General features: G+C 38.8%; 1 long non-coding RNA gene across 1 annotated transcript; it reads right to left on the reverse strand.

The window, feature by feature from the left end:
• Positions 1-4,300: 4,300 nt before the first annotated feature.
• LOC119503518 lies at positions 4,301-6,432 on the reverse strand. The gene is made up of 4 exons (XR_005210332.1): positions 6,365-6,432; positions 6,062-6,157; positions 5,466-5,539; positions 4,301-4,485 (listed from the first exon to the last, which is right to left on the reverse strand). It is a non-coding gene; the product is annotated as an uncharacterized LOC119503518 (long non-coding RNA).
• Between the last annotated feature and the right edge of the window lie 6,157 nt (positions 6,433-12,589).

Below are 12,589 nucleotides of genomic sequence, written 5' to 3' on the forward strand. Positions count from 1 at the left end.
ATATTTGTGAACATGTGAACATTCTCACTCCCAACTTGTCAAATACCGCGGCTTGGTCAGCGCCCCTTAGCGTCAGAGACCGACGCACGGGTTACCCCTCTAGCGTTACTTTTGGACGGACCGGGGATGGTGTGTCAATGTCCTCAAAATAAACCTCAGTTTTCACAGGAAGTTAGGTTTAGGCAACACAGCCACTTAGTTAGGGTCATCGCACCCCTTCATAGCGCCCATCGGAAACCAATGCTGAGGGACATTGACCAAATGGCAGTATTTGACGAGTTGGGATTGAGAACGGGTTGGTTTAAAATGTACAAAAAACGAAGTGTGAAATGACCCGTTGTGGGGAGTCTGATGTCTTGTGTCTCACCTTTGATCACATTCAGGTAAACAGCTGGTTTTCCATCACAGTAGTAAAGTCCAGAGTTACCAAGCTCCACGCTTGCTACGGTCAACGTCTGGTCAAGAAATGAAAAATGAAACCCTCTTTGATATTGTAAGTCACGAAAGCCTCTGCTGCTCCATGTAGTAATATGTGATCCTCCAACATCATGAGGGCATGTCATAGTGACGCTGGTCCTCTCTGTAGCATCAAGTCTGGTTGCTCCTGCACACAACAAACATTCATGTTTTATAAAGCACCAAAAACTTTTAACACATATTCAGGAAGAAGAGTTTTAGGGGGGAGATCTTTCTCATGTGACTCTAAATGAACAAGAGGACTTGTTTCTTTTATAGTTTTTATAGTATAGACCCCTTTTCTATTAATAAACATGATGACGTATTTTGTGGAGCGTAGGCAGAATAATTCTCTGAACACGTTAGTTAACGTTCCCTAACAAGTTTTGTTGGCTGAAGAAAATACTAGTTTCTCTCAATATGTACTTTTCTGATCCAGAAATGCAGAAGTACACCAAAAACTTCTCAGCTACAGTACCAGGAAGTAAATATGAAAATAGTTGTTGTTAAAGGTAAAAATAAAAAACACATTTACATTAGCCAAAGTGTTTCTATTATCAGAGTTTAAGACAAATTAAACATTTAGCTCAGAGGTGTGATTCAGAAACAGGAAGAGGAAACAGAAAGCTGAACAACTTGATTAAAGTTGATTAAAGTTACCTGATGGGATCACCGTCAGCTCCACGACTGGTTCATTATTACACCAGTATCTTCCAGACTCTGAGATGTTAACTCTGCGATTGTACAGTGACTTATCTGCCTGTGAACTGTATCGTTTGCCCGGGTCATTGTGTCTTATGTCTCCGTCACCACCAGCTGTCAGAATGAGAACTTTACGTCCATCAATCTCTCTGCTCCACGTCACATCACCCTCCACAGAGTGAGGACAACGCAGAGAGACTGAGGTCTTTTCCTTCACGATTTCATGGATTATTTCTACAAAAGAAGACAAAATTACAATAAATAAGCATCTCTTCTCAGATTGTCAGCATCTCTAATATTGCAAAGAACTCAAAAGTGAGTCATAGGATGCAGCGGTTGAATAGTCTTTTTTTTTTTTTTTTTTAGGGCTGTCAGAGTTAACACGATAATAACACGATAACGCAAATTCGTTTTAACGCCACTAATTTCTTTAACGCATTAGCGCAACTTGTGATTTTTAATTTGTAGCGGGCTCAGTTTTGAAGCTAGAGTAAAGATATGAAGGGTATCAAATGAAACTATAAAAACCTAATGAATCCAGTGGTACCAACCATGTCATACTAGCTTGTCATGAAGGAGGTTAAATAACGCTCCAAACTTGTGCTAAATTTTGGCGCGGAAAAACTGTCATGTACATTTTCAAGGGTCCCTTGACCTCTGACCTCCAGATATGTGAATGTAAATGGGCTCTATGGGTACCCACGAGTCTCCCCTTTACAGACATGCCCACTTTATGATAATCACATGCAGTTTGGGGCAAGTCATAGTCAAGTCAGCACACTGACACACTGACAGCTGTTGTTGCCTGTTGGGCTGCAGTTTGTTATGATTTGAGCATATTGTTTTATGCTAAATGCAGTACCTGTGAGGGTTTCTGGACAATATCTGTCATTGTTTTGTGTTGTTAATTAATATCCAATAATAAGTACTGTATATACATACGTTTGCATATTTGTCCACTCCCATGTCGATAAGAGTATTAAATACATTACAATTCTCCCTTGAAGGTACATTCTGAACAGATAAAAAATGTGTGATTAATTTGCGGTTAATCACGATTAAATATTGAATCGATTAACAGCCCTAGTTTTTCTCTTAGGAAGGTTCCTAACGGAGTGAAATGACCCGGAAGTATCTCAGTAGCAGCCATGATAAGAGCTGGTCGAATCCTCTAAATGCTTAAGAAAGGAGCTTCAATTCACCTTTATTATAAAACCAAGATGGCGATGCCCAAAAATCAGGATGGCGACGTCTAACAACCAAGATTGTGACGGCCAGAAATCGGTTGTACTTAGCTCAACCTTCTCGTGTCACTTCTGGTTCCAAAAAAATGATGGCGACGGCCAAAATGCTGAACTCGAGGCTCCAAAACAGCAGGCCACAAACCAACGGGTGACGTCACGGTGACTACGTCCACTTCTTATATACAGTCTATGATTAGGACATAATTTTTTCGACTATTCGACCGCAGCCAGAATCCCATTTAGCTGTCGAGCGCTCACTGAGTTTGAATGTGAACTTGGTGTTCCGACATTAACCAGACTTTCACAGAGGAGGGTAATTTCAATGAAGATTGTAGCTACGCTCTTCTAAACACATTCTAATGCTTTAACTTTGACCTCTTAATACCTATAGTCTACGATGAGTGTCCAGCGGCATTTTGACAGACAGGAAGTGGAAATTCAACAATTGATAATTCTATTTTGTGTCGGCCACAGTTTCATCTTCACTACACAATAATAACAAAGAAACACGCAAATATCAGAGCAGATGATGATATGAGGTTAAAATATTTGTTTATGTATTCTGTAATCTGAACTAAAACTTGTGGTTGAATGACTTCCTGAAGTGCTTTCACTGAACACCAACCTCACGTTGACTATTGATTTCTATTTGAACATTTGGTTGGAGTTTAACTACAAACATCACTTTATGAAATTAATAAACTGTAAACAACACTGTTAAAGCTGCTGAGACAGAATAGATTAATATAAAAAGTTCTTACCTGCAGTGACGCTGCAGCCGAGCACTACAGCTAACAGCCAGACATCCACCCGCATCATCATCCTTCACACAGACTGGAAAGACTGCAGAGTGACCACAGTTTCTATCTGAAATGAGAACAGGAACTCTGCATGGGTGTTGTTCCTCTGACTAAAAAACCCACATGTCAACTAATATTAATGTCTCTGTCTGTTTCCGTATGTGGTTAATGAATGCTGACGTCTCTTCTTATTTGAATATAATTTAACTCCCAGTGAGAGACAGTAAACGATCAGCTTTCTTTATTAAGTTATTAATGTTCAGATCTGTTCATGAGAGTCATAATTCTCTCTGATACACTTGGATGTGACGGTGTTTATTTCTGCTGTATTATTTGTCTTTTTTAAACTGCAGTATGTTGTCTGGTCATAGAAGAAGTAACTGTGTGTTGGAAAACAACATATTTTCACCTTATAAACTAATGTGTTAACAAACGGACGTCAGCAGTCACAGAGCAACATGATCATCCCTTTGGAATCCTGTTTGTGTAAATAAAAGTCCAATATTTACTCTCTGGTTTGGTCTCCACCAACTCCTGAGGGAATTATCTTTCTACCCTTTTGTATCGCCGTTGATTTACTGTAACCATATGAAATTAAAGTAGAATTAACTAGAGTTACCGCCTCGCGGTTGTATGCCTCCGCCAACCAGCCAAGTGTCAGTTAACATAAATGTCATCAATTCATCATTTTATCCTCTTAGACATCCGTGTGAAATTGTCATAATTAGCATATGAATTCTTGAGTTAGGGTCAAAAATGTGTTTTGTGAGGTCACCAGTTCATCCTTGAGTTCAGGTGGACGTTTGTGCCAAATTTAAAGAAGTTCCCTTCAAGGCGTTCTCGAGAAATGTGTTCTCGAGAACGAGACGTCCAGACGACTATTTCACAAACTGCCGTGAGACTGTGTTGGCATGTGCCATTGTTATCCTTATTTTGAGGTATATTGCCATAACTACACATGAAACAATGCTAAGGATGTTTTTTTGTTTCTTTAGATGTACTACAGCTCATAAAGCCATGAGAGCGGCGTTCATACACAGAACACGAAGCAGAAATCAACTCAGTTTGTTTGTACACATTCTCAAGAATAAAAATGGGGAAGGATGTGACTTAAGAGCTTTATGAGAGGAGATGGCACGCAGAGAAAAATACATGACTTAATGAAAATGTCGTAGCAGCTGAATGAAAGCAGAAGTGATATGAGGCAAATAAACACCAGACTGTGTAGAAAGAGACTGTCTGAGCTGTGCAGGACGACGTCCTCCATGCTGTCAACCAGACTCCTGTGAGGAAACACGAGAGGACAGGTCAGGACATATCACTTCACAACCCCAGTTCTCATGGAAAACAGTTTAAAATAATCATCAACATTTAACTATGAGGATGTTTGGATTATTTCCTGGGTGGTCAGATATTTTAAAGGTGCAGTGTGTAGGATTTGGGGACATCTAGTGGCGTGGTTGCAGACTGCAACCGACTGAATACCCCTCCACTGGGAGTTTGGACTTTTTATTTCACTAATATATCTCTGCTCTTGAAAACAGAAACACACACCTGACAGATTGAGAGGTCATAACTTTAAGGTCATTTTAAAACCTGCTGTGACATCACTGGGGTGTGGCCAGATGTTCGAGACACACAAACAGCTGTTAACTTTTAACATCTTAAAGGCGAAAAACGACCATTTTTTAAAACCACTGATATTATTCTGGAGACTATGGCAACGGTACACATAAAATGGCTGCCACTCTGACCGTTCTGCTTCGTTGATTTGAAGGGTTATGTCCGTTCTACTCCTATATTCTATTTCTATGAGGAAAACGCAGAATAACTTTACGTAAGATATCATACGAACCGTTGTTCGTAAAGAGGATAAGTTGACTGTAACAACACAACTACCATAAATAAATAACCACCAACCTTAGCGGACTTTCTTAGATAACGTAACATAGCAAGCGTAAAGTTTACGTTTACTACTGTTATGTAACAAGCATAAAGTCAACGCTGAGTTGACTTTAAGTCAACGCCCCGTGTGTAGTGCCTCACACGGGACACCAATAGTGGTCTCCCGGGGGAAAGTCCTGTGTATGTATTTCCTATTTGATTGAACATGTTTGGAATTTGTAATGAAAAGTGACGGCCCTAAGAAGCAGTCCTAGTTGTAGTTTCAGCAGTATATCAGTAGCATCAGTGGTGGAAGCAGAGTAACTGTTTACTGTTGAGACTGAATGAAGACAAATGCTGATGACAGTTGAGTTTTTACCACTCTTGTTTCTGCATGATGGAGGATCAGAGATCGTTTCCTGTTTCTGTTGTACGTCGCTTCCGTTCGTCGAGCTGCAGAAGAGAGAAGGTAAACACGGAGATGATGGAAGACATTTTTATTTATTTAACGGTGTATCACAACTTTTCAGTCAATGTCGACATTTAAAACAACACATTTATGGTTTATGTTTACGTCTGGTTTTCAAAATAAGATGTTAACAAAGGGAACTGTATATACAAAATACATATATGGAAATAAGATTGATTTGATTATATTCACCAGAAATATAAAACATTACATGTACCTTGTAAAAATTAAAGAGAAAATACCACTATATCTGTGAGGGAAATTTTACTGTATTAATTTAGATATTTTCCAAAGTAAAAGTCCCTAGAAGTGTATGATTCAACTTCTCTCATTGTCTAGTGTTAAAAAAGTTAACAAAAATCGCAATAAATCCTAATAATGAATCGCAATACTTAAAAATCACAATACATATCGAATCGGCACCCAAGTATCATGATAGTATGGAATGGGGAGATAGGCGTATCGTCCCAGCCCTATAAAACGGTTTTAGGTCAGACTATATTCACCTTTTATCCAGGTGGTGACAGTGATGCTGATCATGATGATTAAATAGAGGATTACAACCACCGTACGAACACACATTGGCCACAGATAAGGAGTCGCTGCAAGAGAAGAAACACTCAGAATCAGAGTTTCATCCATCACCAGTTCAGATCAGATATGCAGGAATGTATGTTGATGTGCATTTATACAGACACTCATATTTACATATTGGAATTGAGTTGATGAAAATTTAGCAAACATTCAACATTTAGATGTTTCATCTTTTTGTTTCTGTGTTTCTTCATTGTAGTCTGTAGTGTTTGTACCTGTTTCTGTCAGAGTTGTTGTTGCTGCTGCTGTCAATGTTGTTGTAGTTGAGGCCGTCGGTGGTGTCTTGTCACCTACTGTGTGGAATAATCAAAATATATATTACAAAGTAGAAGAATGCAGTTATAGATCACTTAAAGGGGCTATTATGTAGGAATCAGAAATTGCTTGTTAACAGTGACACCTGTGGCCGTTAAGTCAACGACAGTGAGCGTCCTGTTGCTCGCTCTTGTTCTTGCATTTACGTAGATGTGAGCGAGCATTGGTTAAAACAGTGATGTGACACACTTGAGACTGAACGTGATTGATTAGCCAGCTAAAACCACAATATCACTTTATTCACATGCTTGGCAGTAATGTTAGCTCACCTGACCAAACAAACAAAGGAAAGACTGGAGGCTAACACTAGCAGAGAGCTAAAGTTATACAACTAAAATGTCATCTTGCTGTGTCGTTGGCTGCCAGAATCCAGATATCACAGACATTTGAGATGGCAAACTGTGATTCGAGGCTCTAGCGAGCTACAATATCAGAGAAACGTTTCAGAGATGGAGAGTAAATGTTGTTAATATTTAGCTGTCTGCTAACAGCAGCTCTGAACCATTGGCTGCTGTTAGCAGAAGGGTAAATATCAGCAACACTTTCTCTCCATCTCTGAAACACTTCTCCGATATTGTACGACTCTCTTTTTGACTGACTTTACTGAAGGATAGTTAGATAGATGCGTAGATATTGACACGTGCATCACGTGTTGCTCGACATTTGTTGGAAAGCGGATGAAAAGTACGTTGTTGAAAGTCGTGCTGAGCGTTACGAAAACAAAAAGAGAAATTTGTGTTTATTTACACGGACTGCCGTGAGGCTGTGTTGGCTGTCTCTGTAATGCGTCCATGACTCTACGTTGATTTTAGGCTTTCAGACATATTTATTTATATTTCTCTCTTTCTGTAGCATATTTTTGAGAGAATATCTGCTTTAATCTCCTTTTTTATTTTAAGTGTTTTCTTGTGTTTGAGTTCTTTATCACATCAGTTCAACAATTCATCTTACTGTTCTTTTTCTTTCTGGGTTTCTTGGTGTTTTTTTGTTTCCTAGTTGTAGTTGTATCTGTAAAAAAAAAAAATGCATCTCATAATACAGACTGCTGTAAAACAATTCAGCACGTTTAAAAATAAAACCAAAGGCCACGTCCACTTTTTGTGGTGAGTCGATTAACTGAAACCAATTTGAACTCAGCGTTCAGAGCAGGTTGTGTACTTCACTTCCTGTCCATGTCTGTCGTCAGCACAAAATCAATCTTTATGTATTCCACGTAATTGTGAACCGGGAAGAATAGATAGCGGCGAACGCCGTGTAGTGGTGGAGGTCGGAGTGGATGAGTGGATCAAAAAACACCAGACTTTCACCCGCTGTTCGTGTCCCTTGTGAAACCACAAATCAAAGTTGATTTATTTTTTCACTTAACTTCCGTACTTAAGTTACAACACTTCCAGAGTTATTTTAACCCAAACCACAACCTGTTCCTAAACCTAACTAAGTAGTTTTATTTTGAAAAGACTGGAGTGGAAATTGACACGTGCGTCACGTGTTGCTGGACATTTGTAGGAAAACGGACATAAATACGTTGTTGAAAGTCGTGCTGAGCGTCAGATAAGGAGTCGCTGGAAGAGAAGAAACACTGAGAATCAGAGTTTCATCCATCACCAGTTACAGTCAGTGTTCAGACACTGGTTGGATCAGATATGCAGGCATGTATGTTGATGTGTATTTATACATACAATCATATTTACATATTGGAATTGAGTCGATGTACCTGCAAGTGAAAATTTAGCATTCAACATTAAGATGTTTTTCATCTTTTTGTTTCTGTGTTTCTTCATTGTAGTCTGTAGTGTTTGTACCTCTTTCTGTCACAGTTGTTGTTGCTGCTGTCACAGTTGTTGTTGCTGTAGTTGAGGTCGTCGGTGGTGTCTTGTTATCTGTGTGGAATAATCAAAATACACATTACAAGGTAGAAGAATGCAGTTTACAGTAGCTCACTTAAAGGGGCTATCAGAAATTGCTTCTTGTTGCTCGCGTTTGTTCTCGCACTACGTAGACGCGAGCGCGCATTGCGCCACATCCGTTGGATTTTACCGGAAAAACAACGCAGAGAGGCTGAGGTCTTTGCCTCCACCATCTCATGGATTATTTCTACAAAACAAGCAACATTTACAATAACAAGCATCTCTTCTCAGACTGTCAGCATCTCTAATATCGCTCTAATATGTTATAGATTTTATACGTAACTTGCGTAACTCTCAACATGGCTAGTTTGACTCAAGATTCTTAATGAAGTTTGCAGCCACGCTCTTCTAAACACCTTCTAAACATTGCCACAAAGTTTTTAACCCAAAACTCATGTTTAACTTTCACCTCTAAATGTGCCGCCGTCTACGATGCATGTCCATGTGGCATTTTGACAGACAGGAAGTGGAAATTCAACAAACTACGTTAATACTACGGCGGTTGCTCCGACCGTCGAATAACACCGTGGGTGGGTCTACATTGGAGTTAATTGAAAGTCCGGTTCGTCACATGCTGTCGTTGGGAGTTGGTTTAATATGTGCAAAAACAAAAGTGTGAAATGACCCGTTGTGGGGAGTTATGGGCTGGCTGAGCCTCAAGGAAGACGACTGATTTCTTGTGTCTCACCTTTGATCACATTCAGGTAAACAGCTGGTTTTCCATCACAGTAGTAAAGTCCAGTGTTACCAAGCTCCACGCTTGTTACGGTCAACGTCTGGTCAAGAAATGAAACATAAAACCCTTTTTGATTTTGTAAGTCACGAAAGCCTCTGCTGCTCCATGTTACAATATGTGATCCTCTAACATCATGAGGGCATGTCATAGTGACGCTGGTCCTCTCTGTAGCATCAAGTCTGGTTGCTCCTGCACACAACAAACATTCATGTTTTATAAAGCACCAAAAACTTCTAACACATATTCAGGAAGAAGAGGTTTAGGGGGGAGATCTTTCTAATATGCCTCTAAATGAACAAGAGGACTTGTTTAATTTACAGTATTTATAGTGTAGACCCCTTTTCTGTTAGTATGTATTTTGTGGAGTGGAGGCAGAATAATTCTCTGAACACGTTAGTTAACGTTCCCTAAAGCAAGTTTTGTTGGCTGAAGAAAATACTAATTTCTCTCAATATGTACTTTTCTGATCCAGAAATGCAGAAGTACACCAAAAACTTCTCAGCTACAGTTCCAGGAAGTAAATATGATAATAGTTGTTGTTAAAGTTAAACAAATACAAAATAAAGCAAATTTACATTTTAAAAACACCATTTAATTAATGTGCCGAAGTGTTTCTATTATCAGCGTTTAAGACAAATGAAACATTTAGCTCAGAGGCGTGATTCAGGAACAGGAAGAGGAAACAAAAAGCTGAACAACTTGATTAAAGTTTATTAAAGTTACCTGATGGGATCACCGTCAGCTCCACAGCTGGTTCATTATTACACCAGTATCTTCCAGAGTCTGAGATGGTAACTCTGCGAATGTACAGTGACAGTGAGTTATCGTGCAATGAACTGTATCGTTTGCCCGGGTCATTGTGTCTTATGTCTCCGTCACCACCAGCTGTCAGAATGTCAACTTTACGTCCATTAATCTTTCTGCTCCACGTCACTACACCCTCCACAGAGTGAGGACAACGCAGAGAGACTAAGGTCTTTTCCTCCACGATTTCATGGATTATTTCTACAAAAGACACACAATTTTCAATAAATAATAAAGTTCACATGTGACTGTCAAATGCAGTGATCGCACATTAAATATATATGATCTTGTTAACAGAGTGCTGCAGGGATGACGTATTTTTGTAGGCCAACCAGGAAGTTAGCGATGCCCTGTTTCCCTCGAGTGTTAAAACGTTAACTCATTTCTAGGTTTTAAGACTCATTCCTGTAGAATTCTATAGAGTCGTGATGTCCCATGAAACAGTTGTGACAATTGTTTAGAGAAAGTTAAGACTATTTTGAGAAATGAGCCAAAGCCATCGAGGAAAAACTGTGAATAGAGTTCAGTTCAGTGCCGTTGAGTTTCAGGATGTGAGCCAGTTATATTGAGAAGATGATGTAACCAATAAGAAACAGGTGAAGAGTAACTGATTAATATGAAAAGTTTTTACTTGAGGCGACGTTACAGCCCAGAATAAAGGCCAACAGGCAGCTGAAGATATTCACCCTCATCTTCATACACACTGAAATGATCCAGTACTCAGAATAACGTCTGACTTCAACTTATATTTAAAATGAGAACAGGAACTGTGTGGTTAGATGAGTGTCTCTCAAACAAAAACACCTCTCTTTGTGGTCGATGAGCACTGATGTGTCTCTTTAGTGTGTGTGTTCATGCATCTTTCACCATCAACAAATACTGTGTTGGTACTGGAAAGTATTGTTTGTTTCCAACCACAGTAAAAATGTAACACTTCACTGGTCTGATCCTAGCATTAAGAGCAGCGTTATCTTCCATGAATGACACTCATATGCAAATATTTAATAACGGTGTGTTATATGGGAAATGTTATGCTGTCTTGATTAGGTTTCTTTCAACAAGTCATGCAAAATATGAACTGGTGAAACATCTCAGTGGATATTCAGTCATATTATTGTGTGACTACTAAGTTTAGTCAACTAGAAGTTTGTTAATGTTTGGAAAAGATGGTGGTTGTTAATGTTGATCTTTGCAGCTTTGACGTATTAACAGAAAATAATTGTTTTTGATTGTTTCAGAGGTTTCTTTTCCTTTAACACACTGAAATTAAACTGAAAGCAGTTAGTAAATTCTTAAAGAACACAAAAATACCCTTGTTTGCACAGCAGACCACAAGAAAGTAGGTGGTTTATTTAGGTTAGGAAACATTTACTTCATATTCATACTATATTCAGAACTGAATTACAGATATCTGCAGTGATGTCACTGAAAACGACTCTCAACTCGTCACACATCCTAACATCCTGACAATTGCAGATATCTATAATTCAGTTCTGAGTATCCCAAATAACACCTACAGATATCTCAAACCTCATTATGACTAGTCAGAGTTGTTGTGCATGACGTTGCTCATCAAGGCTTCTCATTGGATATCGGCCCAACAAAGCCTCTGAACAGTGTCAGCGGAAGCTTTTGCTGCTGTTGATCAGATAGTTAGAAAATGCCATGAATCTGTGGCCAACGAGAGCTTTGTTCACTAGAGAGTTGTGGTAGAAATTCACAGCGTATTGTAGATTTATTGTCTCCAGACACACTTTATAAACCCAAACGGCTGCAGTGCAGCGCCGTAGTAAAACTCTAATTCAAGATATCTGTAATTACATTTGACTCGGCAGAATGTAAATTAAAGATATCTCCAAATGAGATATCTCTGATCAAAATTCATTTCCAGATATCTATAACTTGATAGTAGATATCTCCAATTAAATTATGACTATTCCTAACTCCAGTTTGAGATATTTACATTTTAATTTTGACTAGTTATAATTCCAGTTCAAGATATCCACAACGTCATTCTGACTATAGTCACAATGTAATTTTAGATAGCTAAAAAGGAAAATATAGACGTCTTTAAATGAGGGGAATTAAAGATATCTTCGACTGGAATTCTGATACTACCACCAACTCCTGAGGGAAATGTCTTTCTTCTTTCTCTTTTCGTAACGCCGTTGATTTACTCTAACCATATGAAATTAAAGTAGAATTAATTAGAGTTACCGCCTCGCGTTTGTACGCCTCCACCAACCAGCCAAGTGTCAGTTTACATCCATGTCTGTAAATGTCATCACTTCATCATTTTATCCTGTTAGACATCTGTGTGAAATTGTCATAATTAGCATATTCATTCTTGAGTTAGGGCCAAAAATGTGTTTTGTGAGGTCACAGTGACCTTTGACCACCAACATCTAGTCAGTTCATCCTTGAGTTCAGGTGAACATTTTTGCCAAATTTAAAGAAATTCGAGATGTCCGGACGACTATTTCACAAACTGCCGTGAGACTGTGTTGGCATCTGCCATTGTTATCCTTATTTTGAGGTATATTGCCATAACTACACATGAAACAATGTTAAGGATGTTTTGTTTGTTTTCTAGATGTACTACAGCTCATAAAGCCATGAGAACCGTGTTAATACACAGACCACAAAGCAGAAATCAACTCAGTTTATTTGTACACGTT

This window comes from Sebastes umbrosus, chromosome 15 (genome assembly GCF_015220745.1).
Source record: "Sebastes umbrosus isolate fSebUmb1 chromosome 15, fSebUmb1.pri, whole genome shotgun sequence".
Classification (NCBI taxonomy): domain Eukaryota; kingdom Metazoa; phylum Chordata; class Actinopteri; order Perciformes; family Sebastidae; genus Sebastes; species Sebastes umbrosus.